General features: G+C 38.2%; 1 protein-coding gene and 1 pseudogene across 2 annotated transcripts in view; both read left to right on the top strand.

The window, feature by feature from the left end:
• The window catches only part of Ctnnd2 (catenin delta 2), an 894554-nt gene that overhangs the window by 94367 nt on the left and 776645 nt on the right, over positions 1-23542 (top strand). The gene's annotated exons all lie outside the window — the stretch shown is intronic.
• LOC129685447 (cytochrome c oxidase subunit NDUFA4-like) lies at positions 10841-11421 on the top strand (annotated as a pseudogene).

A 23542-nucleotide genomic window follows, 5' to 3' on the forward strand; every position in this document is an offset into this window, starting at 1 on the left:
ACTCACAGCAGAAAAGGGAATTGAATATTTTATTTAGAGATCATTTTAAGAGAACTTAAAAATAAAGCCAGAAAGCAACACAAAGCAAACTGCTGTTCAGTTTTTCAATGGGAATACAAAGTATTATATAATTTTAATTGAAAGTGGCATACTATGCAAAGTTTTGTGTATAATGGTGGGGATGACATAAAACAAGTCAACATGAAAGCATGAGTTTTAGAGATCATTAAATATACATGTATTAGGTAATAAAGTGTCAGTTTCACATGTATTCTCATGTTGCGAGAGTAACTTGATGTGGTGAAAGAGAACGTTTCACCTCAGTGACTCTCTAACACTTCAGAAGCACTCCTGTTCTTGATTGGGAGGCGAAGCTGTTGCTGTGGAAATATATGAATGGCAAACATTTTGAGCCAGGCAATTTTATAATGATGCCACTCATTAACCAAGAATGAGGGTATCAGATGAAATACTTAAAAACCCAAAGTTTATCTCAGCAGTATCTGATGATATTAATACTTGTCAATAATTCACAGTCATCAGGTGAAAGTTTTATCTGCACCCAAAGGGACTTGTTAGAGGCCTAAGACGAACTACAACAAAGACTTCTTTTCTCTGGTCACTTAAAGTGTGATATGGTGAGTCACTGGAGACATTCATTTTCTATGGAAATAAAGACTGCTCACTCATTGTAGCCACTAAAATATGAAGTAATTGTTAGTGAATCCAGCTACAATTAATTATGCACAAATTAATTATGTCTATAACAAATTTTAGCAGTAATTGTGTTGGGTTTTTTATTTTTATTTTCTTTGTATCCCAAATGTAGCTTCTTCCCTCTTCCCCTCCCAATCCTATCCTCCCTCTCTCTTCTCCACCCATGCCCCTCCCCCAGTCTGCTGATAGGTCCTCCTCCCCTTCCATCTGACCCAAGTCTATCAGGTCTCATCAGGAGTGGCTGCATTGTCATCTTCTGTGGCCTGGTAAGGCTGCTCCCCCCACAGGGGAGGTGATCAAAAAGCAGGCCAATCAGTTCATGTCAGAGACAGCCCCTGTTCTATTACTAAAGAAGTCACTTGGACACTGAACTGTCATGGGCTACATCTGTGCAGGGGTTCTAGGTTATCTCCATGCCTGGTCCTTGGCTGGAGTGTCAGTCTCAGAAAAGACACCTGTGCCTAGATTGTCTTTGTTTTGTTTTGGTTTGTTTTGTTTTTATTCAGCAGTGTTTGGGGTATAACCTGTAAAATTTGTCCTTGTGCTTAACTGTGCTGTGTATGTCATGTGCTTTGAAAGCAAAGTAGATAGAATACTCCACTCGTGAAATTTTTTTTTTGAGGAGTACGTAAGTACTTAAGTTTATTTACAATAGTTTATTTTAACATTTTATTCAGATTTTGAGCTATTCATGAGAATTTTAGAACTCATAATATAGAGAGAATATGTTTTCACAGAATGACTGCTTAAGGAAGTTAAAACTACAGTAATTCATTTATTTATGTTTTCAGAGTGGAATAAAGGAACAGTTAAAATTTTAGTGTCATTAAAGGACAAGAGGTTGGGAATGCACAGCATGGAAACTGATTTTGCATTTATTAGAAAATATGTTGATCCTGATAAATGAGTTCAGTCATTTATTGGCAGATATTGCCAGTAAAATTCAGATAGAAGAACAATAAAGAGCACCCGCCCGCCCTTCCCATGAGATTTCTTGAATGGCATAATGCAGTGAATTGCTTTCCAGTCCCAGCCTATCTATTGCCTCCTCCTCTTTGGTTCCCTGGAACCTGTGTGCCCCAGCATATTTCTAATTGATACAGTAAATAGATTTCAGTATTGTTAGCAAATCATTCCCACTATTAATGATGTTTAAAATATTTTTTCTCTTGTTTTTTAAATTTTTTATTAATTACACTTTATTCACTTTGTATCCCTCTCTAGCTCCCTCCCTCCTCCCCTCCTAATCCCTCCCTTCCTTCCCCTTCTCCACCAATGCCCCTCCCCAAGTCCACTGATAAGGGAGGTCTTTTTTTCCTTCCTTCTGATTCTAGTCTATTAGGTTTCATCAGGAGTGGCTGCATTGTCTTCCTCTGTGGCCTGGTAAGGCTGCTCCCTCTCAGGGGGAGGTGATCAAAGAGCAGGCCAATCACTTCATGTCAGAAGCAGTCCCTGTTCCCATTACTATGGAACCCACTTGGACACTAAGTGCCATGGGCTACATCTGTGCAGGGTTCTTGGTTATCTCCATGCATGGTCCTTGTTTGGAGTATGAGTCTGAGGAAAGATCCCTGTGCTCAGATGTTTTAGTTCTGTTGCTCTCCTTGTGGAGCTCCTGTCCTCTCCAGGTCTTACTATTTCCCACTTCTTTTGTAAAATTCCTTGCACCCTGCCCAACAGTTGACCATAAGTCTCAGCATCTGCTTTGATTATCTGCAGGGCAGAGGCTTTCCGAGGCCCTCTGTGGCAGGCTCCTGACTTGTTCCCTGTTTTCTCCTTCTTCTAATGTCCATCCTTGTTGCCTTTCTGGATGGGGATTGAGCATTTTAGCCACAGTCATTTTTTTTATTATTTATTACAACTTATTCACTATGTATTCTGGACATAGCCCCCTCTGTCATCTCCTCCCACTCTCATACTCCCTCCATCTTCTGTTCCCATGCCAAAAATCTTAAGTACTTTAAGAAAGTGCTACAAAATGCAGTTTAGATGCTTTTAAAATTTAAATACACTAATTATGTTGAAACTGAGCCTGTTTTTTTTTTTTTTTTTTTTTTTGAAAGGGGAGGGAACCATTGGGTATTTCCTACTGAAGTAATCACCTTGAAATGAGCAATGATAATCCTTGTAGTGTGTATAGTGCTGCATTCCTTGGGGAACGATGATGAAGATAAAATACATGAAGGAAAGCTCACACTTAGCTTTGAATGCTCTTATTAATGTTTTATGAGAGAGCTAGCTTTTAGTCGTTTAAAATATATTTATTTTAAAAATACTTGTTTAGAAGTTTGGACTAACACCTTTGGAAAATAAAAACTAAAAATTGAATGTGTCAGGTGATCGGTAGATTTTTCTCTTTCACACATAAACATACCCATAAAAGTTATATATATATATATGTATATATATATATAATATATATATATATGTATATATATATATATATAACATATATATATATGTATATATATATATATATATATATATATATATATAATTTTTACTAAAATAAAATAGTTTGTTAAATGCATATAATAGTAAATTAACATCTTGGCTTGAAGAAGCACAAATTATTAGAATATATTCCCTCCTTAGTTTTGCTAGAAATATCTATCATAAATCTTTTCTATCTGACAAACATTCTTACCTATTCAATAGGTATTACAGGAATTAGCCATATCCAAGTAATTACCACAAAAATAAGATTATATATAAAATGGATAAAATAGTAAATCAATATCTTTAAAGTAATAGAAGTTATTAAAATATTTCATCTCCTTACTTTTGATCAGTGCCTCAGAAGTCACTTTTAAAGAAAAATTAAGCATAAAATGTTACAAGTTTTCATCATTGACCAGAAACGAGGGTCCACTGAAAATTTGTTGGATTTCACTGAAAACAAACAAATAAAACACAAACACAAGAACAAAAACCAAAAATACCTTCTCTGTTTAAACTTGTTTTCCACAACAGAATCATTCCTTAAAATCGTACACATTAGGGGACTGCAGAGATGGGTCAGTGGTTAAAAGAGCCGATTAAAAGAGTCGCTGGCCTTACTGATGACCTGTATTTAGTTCCCCACTTAATAACTGCCGTAACTCTGATTCCAGGGAAAGCCATGCTGCCTTGCCATCTCAGGGTCCTGCATTCATGTGGTGCACATAAACCCGTGTAGGCCCACACATATCACATAAACATAAATAACATAATTTAAAAACATAAATTAAAATATCACATTATTCTTGATAAAAACAATTCTTTTAACCTGTTCTTATGTCATTTAATTCAGCATATGGTGCCTTTTTTACCTACATTAGTGATAACCTAGTTAGTGTACATGTTTAAGGTATATTATTTATTATGCCTGAAACATAAACATAATTGTATTTTTTAATTGACCATCTGAAAATAATGTATTTCATAATTCATATGACCTGTCAATGTTCCCTTCAAATAACTCTGTTATTCAAATTCCAAATAAATGCTTAGTTTGTTACAAGTTTACAAGTAAACAAATTGAGGTTAATAGAGGTTGACAAAGATAGATCAGCAAGTAAAACATAGTATTGCAGAATCAGGAGTCAGCTTCAGCTATTTGACATTCCTAGAGAGGATTCACAGCCATGAGTGAAACAGTCTGTTCTTCCCCTAATTTTGGAGGGTAACTCGTCATCATTTGTCATTTAAACAAGACAACCACTTTCTCTGAATCACATTGTTTGGTCCACTCTATATAACGTGTAATGCATATTTAATATAAACATTTTAGAGCAAATTATTTTCTATTAAGTATTACTTCAGACTGTGTCTTTGAAATAATAGGTATTTATAGGTGTTCCTAAGTGTAATGTGTAAATCCTCTATTTGTGCAAAAAATGTCATTTCCTGTAAAATACTTGATATATACTCACTTATATAGACCTACAAGATATGATAAACATAATGAAATCTACACACCTAAAAAAGATAATCAAGTAAGTGGACATGGGTGAAGATGATCAATCCTCATTTAGAAAGACAAATGGGATGTGCATTGAATGTCTGACAGGAGTCTACCGCAAAAGGCATCTGAAAGACTCTACCTAGCAGTGTTTCAAAGCAGACACTAAGACTCATAACCAAACCATGGCAGAGTGCAGGGAATCATATGAAAGAAGGGGAGTTAGTATGATATGGAAAGGATAGGAGCTCTACAAGTACCAAATATATCCGGGCACAGGGCCTTTTCTGAGATTGACACTCAACCAAGGACCATCTATGGATATAACATAGAACTTCTGCTGGGATGTGGCCCGTGGTAGCTCAGTAACCAAGTAGTTTTCCAAAGCAAGGGGAACAAGGACTATTTCTAACAGGATCTCAAGGGCAGGCTCTTTGTCCTCTCCCCCCACCCCCCAGGGGAGGAGCAGTCCTGTTAGGCCACAGAGGAGGACTTTGCAGCCAGCCTTGAAGATACCTGATAAAACAGGGTCAAATGAAAGAGGAGGAGGTCCTCCCCTATCAGTGGACTTGGAAAGGGGCAGGGAGGAGACCAGGGAGGGAGTGTGGGGTTGGGGAGGGAATGAGGGAGCGGGATACAGCTGGGACACAGAGTTAACAAATTGTAACTAAAAATAAAAATAAAGAAGAAAAAAAAAATACTTTCACACCAATGTTCGTGCATAATTACTAGTTATCACAAGAGTATCATAGAAAAATAATGTATAAAATTAATGTATAAAAATAATTTCCACTAATGCAAATAGCATATGATATATTAATGTTGTAAATTAATATCCTGGTTTGAAAAAAACACGTTACTAAAATATTTTCTGTGTTTACTTTTTCTTGTTGATACATTTAGCCTGCATCCAAAGTTGCTTTGGAAGAATTTGCATGTAAACATACATTAAAACACTGTCATTTCATCATCACTGAGGGAAAGGGAAAAGTTGCAGTCTCTTTCTACATTGTAGTATTATTATTTCTTGTGGTATTATCTTTCTGTATTGAAGCCTAAAAGCTATGCTGAAAATTAATAACATTGAAATGTATAGTATGAAGAGAATGATTAAAATTTAAATTCTAAATCACAAGCCTTAAATATCTTGAATTCTAGCAAATATTTACTGTTGAGCACATTTGAAAACAGTTAATTTCCATAATTGTACATCTGAAATTTTTTGACATAAAATGAGATAAATTAATTTACATTTAAATTATTAAGGTAGCTAGTAAGGAAAGTATGTGTTTAACGATAAGTTAGTTGTGGATGATATTTAATTTAATGTGGGAAATTTTATTTTGGGGTAGATATTTACAGCTGATTCAATTTAACATATATAGAGTTTTTATGCTTGTTTTTGTTTTGTCCTCCTTGGTGGCGATATCAGTGAATCCTGAGTCATGGAATACATTTAAAACTTGGGAAAGGTTAATTCCTTTCATTCTTGACCAAATTTGTAAGGTCTGGCTGGGGCCCAGGGCAGTCCTCAGCCTCTAGTGAGATACAGGCCAGTGCAGATCTACAAAGATTCGGGGAACTGAGTACTTCCTCCTGCTCCAGGCCCACAGGCAGACTTCTCACACAAAACCGATCAATGAACATTTGGGTACAGTCAGTGAAGTAGAGTTTTTGTTTGTTTGGTTGGTTGGTTTTGGTTTTTGAGACAGGGTTTTTCTGTATAGCCTTGGATGTCCTAGACTCGATTTGTAGACTAGGCTGACCTAGAACTTGCAGAGGTCCACCTGCCTCTGCCTCTCTGAGTGCTGCGATTACAAGTGTGCACCACCATGCCGAGGTTAGAGGAGACTTTTTTAAAATTTATTTTTATTGTTATTAATTACAGTTTATTCAGTTTGTATCCCCCCTGTAGCTCCCTCCCTCCTCCTCTCCCAATCCCATCTTCTCTCCCTCTTCCCTTCCCATGCCACTCCCCCAGTCCACTGATAAGGAAGATCCTTCTCCCTTTCCCTCTGATCCTAGTCTGTTAGGTCTCATCAGGAGTGGCTGCATTGTCTTCCTCTGTGGCCTGGTAAGGCTGCTCCCCCCTCATGGGAGGTGATCAAAGAGCAGGCCAATCAGTTCATATCAGAGACAGTCCCTGTCCCCATTACTATGGAACCCACTTGGACTCTGAACTGCCATGGGCTACATCTGTGCAGAGTTTCTAGCTTATCTCCATGAATGGTGCTTGGTTGGAGTATCAGTCTCAAAAAGACCCCTGTGCTCAGATTTTTTGCTTCTGTTGCTCTCCTTGTGGAGCTCCTGTCCTCTCCAGGTCTTACTATTTCCCACTTCTTTCATAAGATTCCCTGCACTCTGCCCAAAGGTTGGCCATAAGTCTTAGCATCTGCATCTTACTGATCTGCTCACATCAAGGCTGAAAGAAGCAACCCAGCAGTAGGAATAGAGCCCCAAGATCAGGCACAAGAATCAGAGACCCACTCTGTTCATACCTCACGGCTTCCATAAAAATACTAACCTGAAAGCCATAATATATACACAGAGGACTGGTTCAAGCCCTATACTTTGCTGCTTCAGTCTCTGTAAATTCATATGAGCCCTGCTAAATTGATTCAGAGGTCTTTGTTCTCCTGTGTCCTCTTTCCCTTCTGGTTTTTATAATCTTTCTGCCTCCTCTTCTGTGGAGTTCCCTGAGCTCTGAGCTGAGTGTTCCAAAGTGCATGAGTGTGTAATGTCTGGCTGTACATCTGTGATTTGTTTCCATATGCTGGAAGAGAAAGATTTTCTGATGATGGCTGAAAAAGGCACTGATCTATGAATATAGCTAAATAGAATGTCATTAGGAGTCATTTGATCACTACATTTTTGTATTTTGGGGTGTTTTTTTTTTAGTTTGTTTTTGTTTGTTTGTTTGTTTGTTTTGTTTTTTGACCGATAGTATTTGGTTTTACTCTATGTCTCTGGGCTATCTAGCCTTCTGTTCTTGGTTACTCAAGCAATGTCAAGCATTTACTGACCATCCTCCCCTATCAGTGGACTTGGGGAGGGGCATGCATGCAGAAAGGGGGGAGGGTGAGACTGGGAGGGGAGGAGGGAGGGGCTCATGGGGGGGATACAAAATGAATAAAGTATAATTATTAAAAGTTAAAAAAATAGAAGATCTGATAAAGGGACATCTTATAACTTTACAAGTTCTTTGATTATTTAAAATAATTTGTTTGGAATTATTGCCTTGAAAACTAACAAATACCTATGTTTTTAAAATATTGTGTTTTTCTCCATTGGTACAGATACTGGTAAGATTTCTGTGCTTCAGTAAATTACTTCCCACTCATGCAAGAAAGCTTATATAAATTCAAAGGTCATGCACACATAGACACCAGACAAAGAAATAAATAGAAGGGAGATTTGTTGAGAAGAGTGAGGAATGATGACATAGGACCATAGGGAGGTAAAATGAAATGACTTAAATTTATGTACAGGTATGAACTTTTTAAAACTGTAACAACACTGTGTGGCTGCAAAGAAAAGCTATAGAAGTGAGAAGTACAGTGGATGAGACCAAGGCTGGGAAAAGTTGTAGAAGCTACTGTTGGAGATTATTTACTGGAAGAAATTTGTTGCCTTGTAGTGAATGGGAAGTCATTTAGACCATGGGGCAGTGCACAGCTGGCAATGGTGCTATGTGTGAAACAGAACTCCTTCATGCAGGAAACTCATTCCAGGCAAGTAGGTGGAATAGACATGGATTGGGGTGAGCATATAGAAATATTTCAAATGTGTAATTGACAGAAAAAGTGGCAATTGACGGCATCTACGTTCTAATTCTTAGATTTTGTGACTGAGATATCACAAGGGATACTAATTGAATTAAAATTGCAATGCAGCTGTCGTTGAAAGTATATGAATTTGGCTTCTTCTGCTGAGCCTAATAAAAACATGAGACTCTGAAACATTAGGTCATTTCCTGAACACAGAGGTGATAGCAGAGGAGGACCACTGAAGTTCTGATCTGAGAGTGAAGGTCAGAGACCAGGAGCCAAGGACTGCTGGAGGCCTATATAAGATGGAAGGGATGAGGAGCCAGGGTCTTGACCAGAGTGTCCAGTCATAAGGAATATGTCAGGAAACGCTGCCACTTGGGTTGGGCTTATGACCTAAAGAACTATTGGACATTGATTTTGGCATTGTCACCTTGTCTATGCTAATTTTCCCTACCAACAACAGAACACACATTGACTTAGACAGCAGAGTAAGATCTTCCATGTGGAATATTTCATCCTAAAAAAATAAATATTTGGATTGTAAGGCAGTGTGCTCTTGTCCCTATGACATTTTTATCTTCCTCCTTAGCTGTTCTGTGCCATCAGAAGCCCTGTGGCCAGACCACGGAGCAAGGCTGTTCTTCCTTCTGTTCTTTCCACTTTTTCTTGTCCTCTTTCTATTTATACTTCTCTATGAAGACGTTACTGTAGCTATTTCTAAACTTCTGTCCTCTGCCCTATAATGTTTTTTCTTCAAATGATGAAGTTTCCTTCAAAGCACACAGAGTCTTGCTCCCAGCCTTTCATTCCTTTCCTGTATCTTGTTTTCCTCATCTGTTGAATGAGCTGCTCCTCTTCTTATCTCACCACACAGGTGAAGTGTCATTCCCTTTTAGGTCATTCCTGGCCTTCTGAAAACAGTAATAACCCTCATATGTTATTTACTTCTTATAGTTTCACTTTTCCGTCAACAACCATTTTCTAAAATACTCACTGGGGAATGGAAAGTTGGCTTCGTGGTTAAGAGCACGTGGTTAACATCCATATGGCAGCTCATAATCATCTGTAACTCCAATCCTGGAGGATCTAGTGCCCTCTTTTGACCTTTGCATGTATTGTGCACATAAATAAATTCAGGTAAAATACTCATACACATAAAAAATATTAAAATAATCTAATAAGTTAAAAATACTCACTGGAAATTTCAGAGATAAATATGAAAGTGTCGAGTAACTTTTATGTATATTGTTAATAATTGCACTATCTCGTTATTGCTGTGAACTTTTTGCTGTGCCTAATTTGTAAATTCTTACAACAGGTGTGCATGTGTAGGTGAAAATAGTGTCGGTAGAGTTTGGCACTACCCACAGTTTCGCCATCTGGCCTTGGAATGTGTATCTGTGGATAACAGGATTGTAGATGGGTGCCTCCTTCCTCCCATCGTTGGGCATTAAAGTTGACAGTTGAATTCACATTACCTAGGATGGTATCTTGCACAATATGATCATGCAAATTTTGTTTCAAAATTCAGTGACTTCATAAGTTTTTATAATCCCTGAAGAGTATTGTGTTTCTTTCTTCTAAATTTCATAATGTTGTGATAAGGAGAAAATGGCATAGAAGGAAATATGAGATTAATAAGCATGAGCACAGTGGTGTTTGTGAGTGGATATTATTGCATTAATTTTCCATGGGGATAATAACATGAGTTATTGAATCAAGCCTACTAATCATTACTACAAGGGTTTGAACCATTATGAATACAAGAAGTCATCCAAGTGGATGAAATTCCTACTTGTAAAGAAGCAGACTATAGTAAACGGGGAAAACGTATTCTTCAGGCTCCTGAAAATTTATCTCACAACCCATAAATCACTTGTGGGAGAATAGATGGTATAAAGTCTAATTTGGTCAATGGCTACTGTTGATAGTTCTTGTTCCCTACTGATTGGAAGTTCTCATCTTTCAGTTCTATTGAAAGTGGTCCTTGTGGACAAAGATGTTGAAGTATGCTTTCAAATTTTAAATTAATTCTAAGTACTTAATATCACAAACAGAGATTAATCCACAGACAGCAAAGCAATCCAAAGAGAGAAATATAAAGACACACAGCAAGACTCTTGTGCTCTGGCTGGCTACTCATTGATCTAAGGCTGCACTGATCTCTAACTGGGTGTAACATCTGTGCCCACTGTCCAGCATCTGATTACACAGCGTCTTCCTCAGTAACAATCCTTTCTCAGGTTCACAATTGGATTCTTTTTTCTAAGATTAGCTCAGTTTCTAAATTTTCAACAAAGCAAAAGATAAAATATGTATATCCATAAAGCTTGGGAACTTGATTTGCTACATTCTCATCTTTGGGAAAGACAATAACATGAGAAACTGGCTTGTGAATAATGGATGATAGCTTTAGCGCTTAGAGTGATTCAGGAGAAATATTGCCTGCTGTATGGTGGCATGGAGCGGTTGGATGAGCATGTTTACTGTGGGCCAGCAAAGGTACAGAGAACAAAAAGCAAGCATGGAACCTTATAAAAGTGCTTAGCAGTTAAATGTGAAATAACTGTGCCATGTGCACAGGAGTTCAGTTGAGACTGATACTGTTTCTCCAAAAATGTCCTCATGATAAAAAAAAAAAAACAACAAAAAACAAACAAAACAACTAGGAATAGGCAGAAGCGGGTCAGTGTATGTCATCATCTTGCTCTCCTGTCTCCGTGGAAGTGGGCCTCTGCCACAGACATGCTCTGCCAGATCCTCCGGCAAGCCAAGAAGCATGCCAGCCTGATCCCTCTCTTCATATTTATTGGAGCAGAAGGTACTGGAGCAGCACTATATGTGTTGTACTTGGTGTTGAATCCAGATGTCAGCTGGGACAGGAAGAATAACCTGGAGCCTTGAAACAAACTGGGTCCCAGTGAGCAATACAAGCTCTACGCAGTGAATATTGACTACATCAAATTGAAGAAAGAAGGCCCCAACTTCTGAACCATGAAGTTTACCATAAAGCTGCTTATAGTGAAGGTCTTTCAGAAGCCATCTGCATAGTCTTCTGCTTAGCTAGTAAATACTTGTCCTCTCAGTGCATGAAATCATGGTGATTTTTTTTTTTTGTTTATTACGCTGATGAATAAGTCTCTGAAACTTGAAAAAAAATCTAAGAATCCCATTAGAAATGAGCATTTATAAGAAATTGTTTCTATGGACACATAAAATCAATAGTATTGGCTGATCTGTTGACTACAGTCCAAGTTTATTGGGGTGTCGTTTTAAAGCATGGTGACCTGGGTGGCTTATAATAGCAGAGTTTCTTACTGTTTTAGAGGCCAGAAGTTTAAGGTTAATCCAGGCTGGGCTTCTCTGAAGCTGCTTGGGGATCTGATTCAGCCCTGGATCTTAGGTTTCTAGCCTGGTGGAAAACAGAGTTCCGAAGCTCAAGTGAACTTATGCCTGCGTGTTTATCTGTGTCCAACAGTCATATAATATTGGAGGTTCACAATATCTAGTGTGAATATTTCTTAAATAATTTCATATATAAAAGCTCCATTTCCAATACAATCACATCGTGTTTAATTGAGGGTTAGGATGTTAACATAGGAATTTAAGGATGAGGCCAGTTTAACAAGACCAATAGAGTATGGAAAACTAAGAAAAGAGTCAAGGATAAGTGACACTTTTTAGAATGAGCAATTAGAAGAATAGATGAAATACTTACTGGAAAGAGAAACCTGGGAAGATCAAATTGTCAGAAGCTGGGCTTTAGGAAGATTGACTTTAAAGGGCTCATGTGAAATGTCTTATGTCTATACTGTGAACCAGAGTATCACAAGCCCACCAAATGATAAACCATAACAAATTATTTTGTTAAAAAATATTAAGAACTCAATATCTTTCTGTGGGGAAAATTACAGAACTGATTTTGGTGACCTAAACTTATACTGTCATGCATCGCTAATAAAGCATGGTGTGCAATTCTTGTTTGGCAAATGTGAGTTTTTTACTCCTTCATAAATATAGTTTATGTATTTATCCATGAGTTGGTTTACCATTTCAAGCTTTTTTGGCAAGGTTGTATTGGCTATGAATGGTATCTGGCAGACAAGTTTCCTTTAGGGGATGAGGAAATGAAAGGAGAATAGAAGCCTTGTAAGCTGCTAGAATATTTTTTCTTTTCAACAGGACATTGCTGTTTTATTGGTAGAAGTAACCATGGAATTTGATAATGAAAAAGAAAGAATACACAAAATTCTAGGCAACAAGAAGTGAGAATTTTTAAAAAGCTCTGTCTAGTATGAATAGTATCTTGACTGCACAATTCACTGGCCATGATAAGCTTTCTTTAAGACCTCTGATGCAACTGCATTTGATTGTCTGCAATTTTTCACACCTACACAAAAAGATACAGGGAAAGGAGTGTTCAAGACTTTTCCTGTCTCTCACACTAGGAGACCCTGGGATCAGTGTACCCGTATGTTCTCTCATTTCATTGGTACTTTTGAATTACTTGAAAATCAAAAACTCAATATAACACTGAGCGTTAATTTTCATAGTTAAAACCTGGGCTACAGTGATTATTAGCAATGAATTTTAATAGACATAGTCAAACTTTTAAAATATGAGTGAATGTATTTTAGAGAAAGTGGGATCCTGGTGTCTAAATCAGCATTGCCTAACAGTTTATAAGTGTAGAACATTGCCATAATTATTATCCGTCCTTCCTGACTATGTAATTAGAGCATTGAGTTTGGCAGGAGTTCCCTCATTTAAATTGATTATCATCTGAGAATAAAAACTTCGAGACTGCATGGTCTAGTGAAGAGAAAGGAGAATTGATGGGGAGAAATTCTGGTTTCATTCCCAGATTTAGAATAGCTCTGTCATATGACTTGGACAGCAAGTCAATTAATTCTATTTGTGGAGTGTTAAATGCAGCTACCCCCTTCCTTGGCATGGAATCTATGTTGCTGATCCTGTTTGACCAGAGGGAATGCAGCATGGCTTCTCTTAGCTTTCCTAGTGAATCTAATCAGTATACACTAGCTGACTTTTCCCTACTCATCAATCAGAAAATGAGGGTGGACAAGTAACACTCCAAAGAGTAAGAACAGTGCAATACAAGAGTAAGTATGGGTTTCAAGATTCAACAGTGATAGACTGGGAGGACAAAAAGGAAGTACAAGGTGAGGATGAGTTCCCATGACCAAGATATCTTTCAGGGGCGACTTTTCATTGATACAGGGGAGATCATGCTGGTGTCTTTATTCCGCATGGAGTTAGGTGTTATTTTATTCTTTGGCATTAGGTTTAGACATGTGGAGTTAGGCATATCATTATTCAATGGCATCATTTTTCCAAATACATTAATGAATCTCTTTAGCAGTCAGGAAAAAAAAATATTGCTGAGGGAACCGAAAACCCTCGGATACAATGGTAGTAAGTTCATCCCACTTAGGCATTGTGCTTTAAGTGGCTGTGCTTTTTGTTCCCTTCCAGCCATTCCTTTACATTTGCTCTGGCTTGCATGCAGCTCAGAACATGCTTCTGGTTTTGTCCCAGTAGAGATAATATTTGACTTACTATCAACATTTTCTTGTTGCTAGTGGCATACCATCTGGCTCTTTGTTTACTTCATTGACATCATGAATCTCCATCTCCTCTCCTGGCTCTGAGCCACAGCACTACCTTCCCTGGGGCTCCTTGAACAAAGCCATACCAGTCGGCATTTCAGAATGGCAGAAGTGTCTTACCTCGGGCTTCTGGAGACTGAAGGTTTGAGATCAGGGTATTGGCATGGCAGTGGTTCCTCTAGAGCCTGTAAAGAAGGGTTCTTTCATGACTTCCCTGCCATTAGCACCCCCTTCATTAGTAGATTTTTTTCCTGTCATCCTGTAGCATTTGTATGTATGCTACTATTCTTTGAACGCTTTAACCATGTTGGATGGGGCTCATTCTAATCCAGCATGATCCCATTTTAGCCAGTTGCATGTGCAAAAAAAAAAATATTTCCAAATAATGCTATGTGTGTGGATATTGTGGAGTTAGGCAGACTTCTTTTTCTTGTGGAATGAAGGCCAACTCTGCACTCTTGCCTTCCTAGGGCTCTAACTCTATTTTCTGTATTGCAAGATTATCCCACTGTCTACATCAGACTCATGATGCCAGTTTTTATCTCATAAGAATGCCAGTAGCCTTTCTTATAGGCATACCATTATTGTTGTTGTAACTAACTGAATGAAACATGTTCACCTCTTAATAAATACCTCTTAAAAGATCCAGGAATCAAAAGAATAAAAAGAAGTATATGAAGAAGAACACTGAGGCCAATTCAAAGGGAATGCTTTCTCAAGCAAACAGAATAAGGACTTTTATTGGATGAACTAGCGACCAGTGCATTCTCATGCAGGATAAAACCCTCAACATATGTACCAGTCAATACATAATGCTTAGTTCAGTATAGCTCTTCATACAAAAGAAATAGACTAGTGAGGCAGGCCTGTAACCCCATTTACTTGTGACGCTGATACAAGAAGATTAGAAGTTCAAGGCCTGACTGGCTTCTAGAGTAACTTCAAACATAGCTTAGTCAAATCATAGAGACTTGTCTCAAAAAAAAAAAAAAAAGTGAAAATACACATGGACATAGTTCATTGGTAGAGTACTTACTTAGCACACAAGGGTGCTACGTTAAGTCTCCAGTACTGTGGAACAGGGAAGTATGAAAAGCCTTACACAGAGAGTTTAGTATTACAATGATCAGAATTTACCCCCAAATCACATAAGTTGTGGCACAGTTCACTTCAGATTATTTGTAGGTTTTAAGGCCTCCATAGGGTCCCCAGCATCTTTTTTTGCAAGCTTAGATGATGGTGTTTGAAGGGAGTGGCCTAGCAGCTGCTTATATTGTGTATCTCCCATGTAAGCACTGTGTTTCACATACAGACCAAAACCAACAGAGAAGCAAATATTTATGTCCCATTCATCAAGAAAAAAAAAACTATCACTCCCGTTACTTATAGAAATGGTCTGTGAACTTTCCGCAGCCACCACACAGCATAGAGATGAGCTGTCAAGGGGATGAGCTGTCATACACACTTTACAGAGATGGAGAATATGAAGGAGGGCCTCAGTTAAGACAGTAACTGGTCTGTTCAGAACCAACCCAGAGGGTCAGACTTTCGTCTACATCTTAAGAACATTACCACTCATATAGAGGCACCTGACGTAGAACAAACTGATCATGCATAACTACATAGGCAGGACTAAGTAACTGGGAAGAACAAAGTTTTGGGGGGATGGGAGTTAAAGGAATGACAAACCAATGAAATGATATAACTCTAACTGAGTAAGCCAAGAATATTGCCTTAGAGAATTTCATTTTTATTATCATTTTAAGTGCAGGACTCTAATGAATGGAGAGTAAATAGTAGCTAACACCAGAGATCAATCTGGTTCTCTTTCATCTTATTTTTCTTCTCTCTGTATTAAGGGCTAAAAGTCAGTCCAATTATTTCTAATATAATTAATAAAATATGCTAAATATCATTCCAGTGACTGTTCCTTTTTTCATTATTATTATTATTATTATTATTATTATTATTATTATTATTAATTACACTTTATTCATTTTGTATTCCCCCATAAGCCCCTCCCACCTCCCCTCCCGATCACACCCTACCTCCCCTTTCTTCATGCATGCTCCTCCCCACGTCCACTGATAGGGGAGGTCCTCCTCTCCTTCCTTCTGATCTTGGTCTATCAGATCACATCAGGAATGGCTGCATTGTCTTCTTCTGTGGCCTGGTAAGGCTGCTCCCCCCTCAGGGGGAGGTGATCAAAGAGCAGGCCAATCAGTTTATGTCAGAGGCAGTCCCTCTTCCCATCACTATGTAACCTACTTGGACACTAAACTGCCCTGGGCTACATCTGTGCAGGGGTTCTAGGTTATCTCCATGCCCGGTACTTGGTTGGAGTATGAGTCTTTGGAAAGTTCCCTGTGTTCAAATTTTCTTGTTCTGTTGCTCTCCAATGGAATTTTATGTAAGAAGTGGGAAATAGCAAGAGCTGGAGAGGACAGGAACTCCAGTGACTGTTCTTAATTCAAAACTACAGATGCTCAAAGGGTCTACTGAGAAGTAAAAGGTAAATATGCTAAATGTCTCAGGACTAGAGTGTCTGCTAACACACAGGGGATCAGCTCTGTCTGCAGACCCTGGCTCATGGTAAGGCTACTTGTGTGGCATGTAACCAGTTCCTGAGGAAAGTGATTAAAATGTGGTAAGTAAATCACAAGTTATAGCTACTGCTATGGCTGCTTTTGTTTACCTATAATTTATGTTTATTTTATTTTAACTTTTGCTGAGTTTATAATGTTCTTGGAGACATTTAGAATGTCTTAATTGTACACAGATGGTTCAATCTCAGTGTATGGCCGTGGAACAATTATGCTTAGCTCCGTTTGACTAGAGCATTGTTTAATGACACTGTTTTAACAGTTTCTGCTGTGTTCACAGCATCCAGAAGTTGTTGTAAGAACACCATTGTTTAAATTGGGAAGAGTTACAGATGTTAATAAATTTTGTTCTTCTATAACATTTCAGAGTTTTAATAACTTACTCACTGGTGAATGGCCCAGAAGTCTTATGGGATGATCAGGATGTCATTTCCACACATCTCAAATATCTGTTGAAGTCCAGCTATGGGAGAAAATAAGTTGTAGTTTGTCACTTGGATAATGTCACTTTACTGGCTACGTAATTGAATCTTTGTGGACATTAGGCAGTTACTTTGGCTGTTGCTGTGATAAAAATATTCTGACAAAAGCTGTGTCAGTGATCAAGGCTTTATCCTTCCTCAATGTTTAAGGGGACAACCCTGCATGATGGGGGAAGGGACGTACAGTGGAAGTAGCTCGCAGCAGCTGCTCACATCGCTTCCACAGTCAGGTAACAGAGAGTGAGGAATCATTGCTACTCTGGCTTTCTCTATCTTGTGTAGTTCTGGATCCAAACTGAGGAAATGGTGCTGAACAGATTTGGAATAGGTCTTTCCACCCTAGTTAACCCAATCAACATAATCCCTTACTGGCATGCCCAGAGACTAAATAGTCCCTCATAGATATTCTTGCGGACTTGCTAACTAATTCAAGATTCTGACAATCTGAACATCAACGCTGTCACATTTAGTATGTCTTCCTCGGATATTTTAATGCTCTTATTTCTTCCTGAAACTCTATTTGACTGTTAGGTAAAAATGTTGTCACTTAGTATAATAAAATTAAAATGCTGTTACCCTAAAAACTACCCAGGACTCATGAGTTAAATTAGTGTAACTGCAGGACTTTCAGATTTGCTAAAGTAAATCCATAAGTTATTCAGTGAAAAATGCTGAATCCGAAGGAAAAGGATCCTGGGAAGGAGTTGCCTTTCCTTTTTTATTTTTTTCTTTCCTTTTCTTTGCTTTCCCTTTCTTTTCTTCTGTCTCTTTTCTTCTCTCTTCTCTTTTATCTTATTTTTTTCTCTCTTTTTTAAAAACTTCAGCTTCTTTTGACCAAAATAAGTTATAAATGTGATGATCCTTGAATGGTTACAGATTTTTCCTTCCATCTAAAGTCAGAGCCTTTTCTCTAACTGTGTTGCTTGTATACTTTTTAGTATTAGGAAAAACTGAATAATCACCATCAATTAAGTTTTCTGACATCTCTCTGGAAAACCAGTGGCACTTAGCTTTCTGGGTTAGGTACTGAGGGATTTCAGGTGGAATGCTTTATTTATAACCACCTCAATGATTTATCTGACAGAAACAATTGTAAGAAGCTGCCTCTCCTTAAAAACTGCTAATAAATTAATAGCTAGCTGAAAGAAATCTCCAGAAACTATGTGAATTGAAGAATTCCCTTTTGACAGGGCCATCTTCCACTTTGCTTTTCTAAAATGGAATTGCGACAGCTATAGGTGGGTGCTGTGATTACTGTGAGACACACACACACACACATAAATATATATATATATATATATATATATATATCTCCTGCCCTTCTTAGAGGAGATCCAGTACTGTAAGCTGTGTCTGTGGAGGGAGTGGACTGGCCAGGCAGCCACAGCTCAGCCTAAGTGTTATCCCATCACACACACAGGCACACATACACACACTCAGAAAGACAAGAGAGAAAAAATTAAAATTCAATTACCCTATCATTAGTCAACATTTTTTTTCTCTTTTTGGTAGAAGTATTTTAAATTTATTCTGAATATTCTTAAATTTTTACATTTACATATAAATTTCAAAACTCACATTGCCCATTTCTACATTCACACAAAGAAACATTCGGGAGTTTAGATCAATTTGGAAATTTCTTAAATTTTTTTAATTTTAATTTTTATTATTAGTTACATTTTATTAACTTTGTATAACAGCTGTATCCCACTCCCTTATTCCCTCCCAATCCCACCCTCCCTCCCTCATCTCCTCCCTGCCCCTTTCCAAGTCCACTGATTAGGGAGGACCTCCTCCCCTTTCATCTGACCCTGTTTTATCAGGTATCTTCAGGACTGGTTGCAAAGTCCTCCTCTGTGGCCTAGCAGGACTGCTCCTCCCTTGGGGGGTGGGGAGGTCAAAGAGCCAGCCATTGAGTTCCTGTCAGAGATAGTCCCTGTTCCCCTTACTATGGGAAACCAATTGGTTACTGAGCTACCACGGGCTACATCCAAGCAAAGGTTCTAGGTTATATCCATACATGGTCCTTGGTGGAGTGTCAGCCTCAGAAAAGACCCTATGCCCAGATATATTTGGTCCTTGTGGAGCTCCTATAATTTGTATTAATCCTTCTAATACATGAATATGATGTATTTGTGATATATCTCTTTACTTATTTAAATCTTGTTTATATTGTTCCCATGTTGCTATATATGTTAATTTTTAAAGGTCTTTTATTCTTTTTTGTATTTTATATTTTTATTAATTATAGTTTATTAACTTTGTAACCCCCCTGTATCTTCCTCCCTCCTCCCCTCCCAATGCTTCTCCCTTCTCCACCCATGCCCCTCCCCAAGTCCACTGATAGGGGAGGTCTTCCTCTCCTTCCTTCTGATCCTAGTCTATCAGGTCTCATCAGGAGTGGATGCATTGTCTTCTTCTGTGGTGTGGTAAGGCTGCTCCACCCTCAGGGGAAGCTGATCAAAGAGCAGGCCAATCAGTTCATGTCAGAGACAGTCCCTGTTCCCATTACTATGGAACCTACTTGGACACTGAATTGCCATAGGCTACCTCTGTGCAGGGGTTTCAGATCATCTCCATAACTGGTCCTTGGCTGGAGTATCAGTTTCAGAAAAGACCCCCCCTGTGCCCAGACTTTGTGGATCTGTTGCTGTCCATGTGGAGCTCCTGTCCTCTCTAGGTCTTTCTATCTCCTCCTTCTTTCATAAGATTCTGCCCAAAGTTTGGCTATGAATCTCAGCATCTGCCTTGATACTCTGCCGGGTAGAGCCTTTCAGAGGCCCTCTGTGGTAGGCTCCTGTCCTGTTCCTTGTGTTCTCCCTCTTCTGATGTCAATCCTCTTTGCCTTTCTGAATGAGGCTTGAGCATCTTAGCCAGAGTCCTCCTTCTTGATTAGTTTCTTTAGGTGTACAGATTTTAGTATGTTTATCCTATATTATATATCTAATATCCACTTATGAGTGAGTATATTACCCTGTGTGTCTTTCTGCTTCTGGGATACCTCACTCAGGATGACAATTCTTCTACTAGACATCCCAGGCTAATAAAAAGCCAAATTACAAGAATGGGTTTCCTTTGAGTTGTTGACCTTTGTGATCTCATAGTTACTGTTATTTGTTACTCTCCAGAACTTGATGGTAAGACCATTTTGCTTAAGACTCCATGTACTTGAATCATAGAACATGACAATATTAATCTGGTGCTACTGGAAGCTTTATCCCTACTGGCCAGATTTCATAGTGCTAGAAGGTGTCATGCTACTGGTGGAGAAAAGTAATCATCAGTCATGCTCAGCTGTGAACCCTACAAACTACAAACTACATTAACAACTGGCCTTAAAAGACATCCCCACTGGTGCAACAACCCCATGACCTTTGTGGGAGTAACTAACCACTTTCTGATTGACTTTAAATCCTGCTCTGCAAGACGAAACCCATACCTGCCATCACTGATTGCTAACTAGCCTCCTTGTGCAGCACAAGACCATCTGCCTAGGGAATGATCTGTCTCAAAATAGTCAGGGTCTTCCTGCATTGTTCTAGCTTTCTATTCTTGCGATAAAGACTGGAACAAGAGTGACTTGGAGCGGAAGGGGTTTATTAGTCTTACACATCCAGATCATATTCCATCACTGAGAGAAGTCACAGCAGGACTGGATGAAACAGAACAGGAGCTTGGAAGCAGGAACTTAAGCAGAGACCATGAGGGAATGGTGCTTACCACAAGTGAGGGTCATCTGAAAACAGGTACCTCAGCTGAGAAAATGCCTCTGTCACATTCGCCTTTAGGCAAGTTTGTGGGACCATTTCCTTAACTGATAGTTAATATAAAAGAGCCTTCCTTGCTGTGTGCAGTGCTATCTCTACACAGGTGGTCCTGGGTTATATAAGAAAACAGGGTGATCAAGCCATGGAGAGCAGGCTAGCAATAGCACCCCTCCATGGTGTCAGCTTCAGTTTCTGCCTCTAGGTTCCTACCCTGACTTCATTTCATAGTGCAATAAAGTGTAAATAAACTACTTTCTTCTTTGGGGTGTTTTGGGTCATGATAAATAGACCATTAGACAGGTACAGAAAGCAAACTAAGATATGTAACAATTAACAATGAATACAAACCCTCACAAATAAAGCCACAGGACAATCTGATCTTGGCAAACCCTCAATTGAGACTCCCCTTTTTAGTTAACTCTAGGGCATATCAAGTTGACAGTCAAATCTAAGTAGAACACTCAACAAACCAGTTTCTTCTGCAAGATAAATTCTAATATTTAAGAATTTTATACCATTTAAGCCACAAGTGTAGGATCTGCCTTTACATTTTTCTTCCCCTTACTAAAAATATGTCCACAGCATATTTCCATCCTGCTTTCTGCTTGTTAAATTCTGTAGAATTATTTTGATGGGCATACATTATGCAACTGACTCATATTTTATTCACTTTAAACTGGGATTTAAATTTTTGAAGCAGTTTTTATATTTGATGTTCACATTGCTGGATAGCACTTTAAATGAGTATTTTCAGAATCTATATTAACAATTTCTTTACTTTGTTCATTATTATTTATGATCTTTCCATTTAAAATCTCTGTATAAGCTGCTTTACAGGTCTATCTTGCAAAATAATTACCTAAAAACATTTAAACATGTTGGTAACAGGAAATATGAAGAAATTTGACTATTTCTCTTCTCTTATTGCAAGTCAAAAGGGCTGCATGTACTAACCTTCATACCACTAATCTTTAATGGTTTTTATTTCTTTTATTTTCAAGGTTATAATATAATTAAATCATTTTTCCTTTTCTTTAGCTCCAAGCACTTCCCAATCCCCTTTTGCTCTCTTTGAAATGCATGATGTTTTTTTCATTATTTGTTGTTGTATGCATTTATGTAAATATATACCATATAGATTCCTAAATATAGTCTGCTCATTCTGTATGTTACTTGTTGTCAGGGCTGACCATTTGATTTTGAATAACTAATTGGTGTGCTCTTTTTTGGGAAAGATTATTTGTCATGCTCTCAGCATTCTTAGTTGCTTGCAGTTATTGTGTACTGTTGAAGCCTTTATTGTTTATCTTGTATAGGCACTCATGTTGGTAAGGTTTTATGGGTTTAGCTTCTGCTGTTCTTAGGAGATACAATCCCACATCAATTCCTCTTATGCGTCAGCCTTTATAGTCTTTCTGCCTTCTCTTTTTCAAAGACTACTGAATCGTAGGTATGGGAGTGGCTTTTTTATAGATGTATCAGTTAAGCACTGGCCTCTACATCTCTGTGTTTTTAATTAATTAGTTAATTAAAAGAAGTTTCCCTACCACAGTTCCCTGCCCCCACTTCTCATCCCAGTCATTCTCCCTCCTGTCCTGTCTACCACAATCTCCTCCTCCTCCTTTTCTCTTCAAAAAATGGTAGGCCTCCATGGATATCATCCAGCCTTTGCATATCAAGTTGGAGTAAGACTAGACACATCTTCTTCTATAGTCTAGATGAAGAAGCATATTGACTGAACACTTACATGCCTCTGTTAATAAATGCATGATTGTATAAGATTTTAAACTAGTAAAAATGTATGTGTGTGTGTGTGTATATATATATATATATATAATCAATTTTTTTTTACCTTTCATGAACGTGGGCACAAATTATTTATACATGTATGTATTTAATTAATTTGTGATGACAATGCAAAAGAACAGTTGCACACATTGTTCCAGTGTTGTTTCATGCTTTAGAGTCTTAATTCTATCTGTAAAAATCCCTGTCTTTGTCATAATATGCTGCCTTTCCTAATATATCCGCAAGTCTTTCTTCTGGGCATCATTTTATATGTCTGCCTGTCATCTTCAAGAAAAATCTTCTAAAAACAGTAGGACTGACATCATGAATTTCTGACATGTAATTGATGCTGTCTATTTATCTGCTATATTTTTAAAAGCATCTTCTCCAGAACACTAAGTATTACATATGTTCCTCTCCTGTGTATGTTTCTCCATGCGGGTTGCATGGGTCACCTGTCACCAGGTGTGCGGGGAGAAGGATCTTATCCTGTGATTTTTCTTTGCACAGGGGAGCCATACTCAGGAAATCTGTGCAACTTTTCTAGGGTCCCCTGTTCTTCTTTTTGGTGGGTGATTCAGAACCCAAAGGAAGGAACTGAGAGGCTTTTCTTTTTGGATCAGTTATTCCATCAATAATGCACCAAGACAACCACAAGTTCTGAGTTTGTTGGTCCAGCTCTGCATGAGCTTCAATGTTTAGGTTTTCCTGAGTCACAGCTCTAAATCTCATTCGCTCTCGGACCAACACACAAAAAGCACGTTTTTATGTCTGTAGAATCCCTTCCTAGGTCTCCTGGCTCTGAACTTAGACAGAGGCTATGAGGAACAATTTACTCAGTT

This window comes from Psammomys obesus, unplaced genomic scaffold (genome assembly GCF_907164565.1).
Source record: "Psammomys obesus unplaced genomic scaffold, mPsaObe1.curated_primary_1811, whole genome shotgun sequence".
In the NCBI taxonomy this organism is placed as follows: Eukaryota; Metazoa; Chordata; class Mammalia; order Rodentia; family Muridae; genus Psammomys; species Psammomys obesus.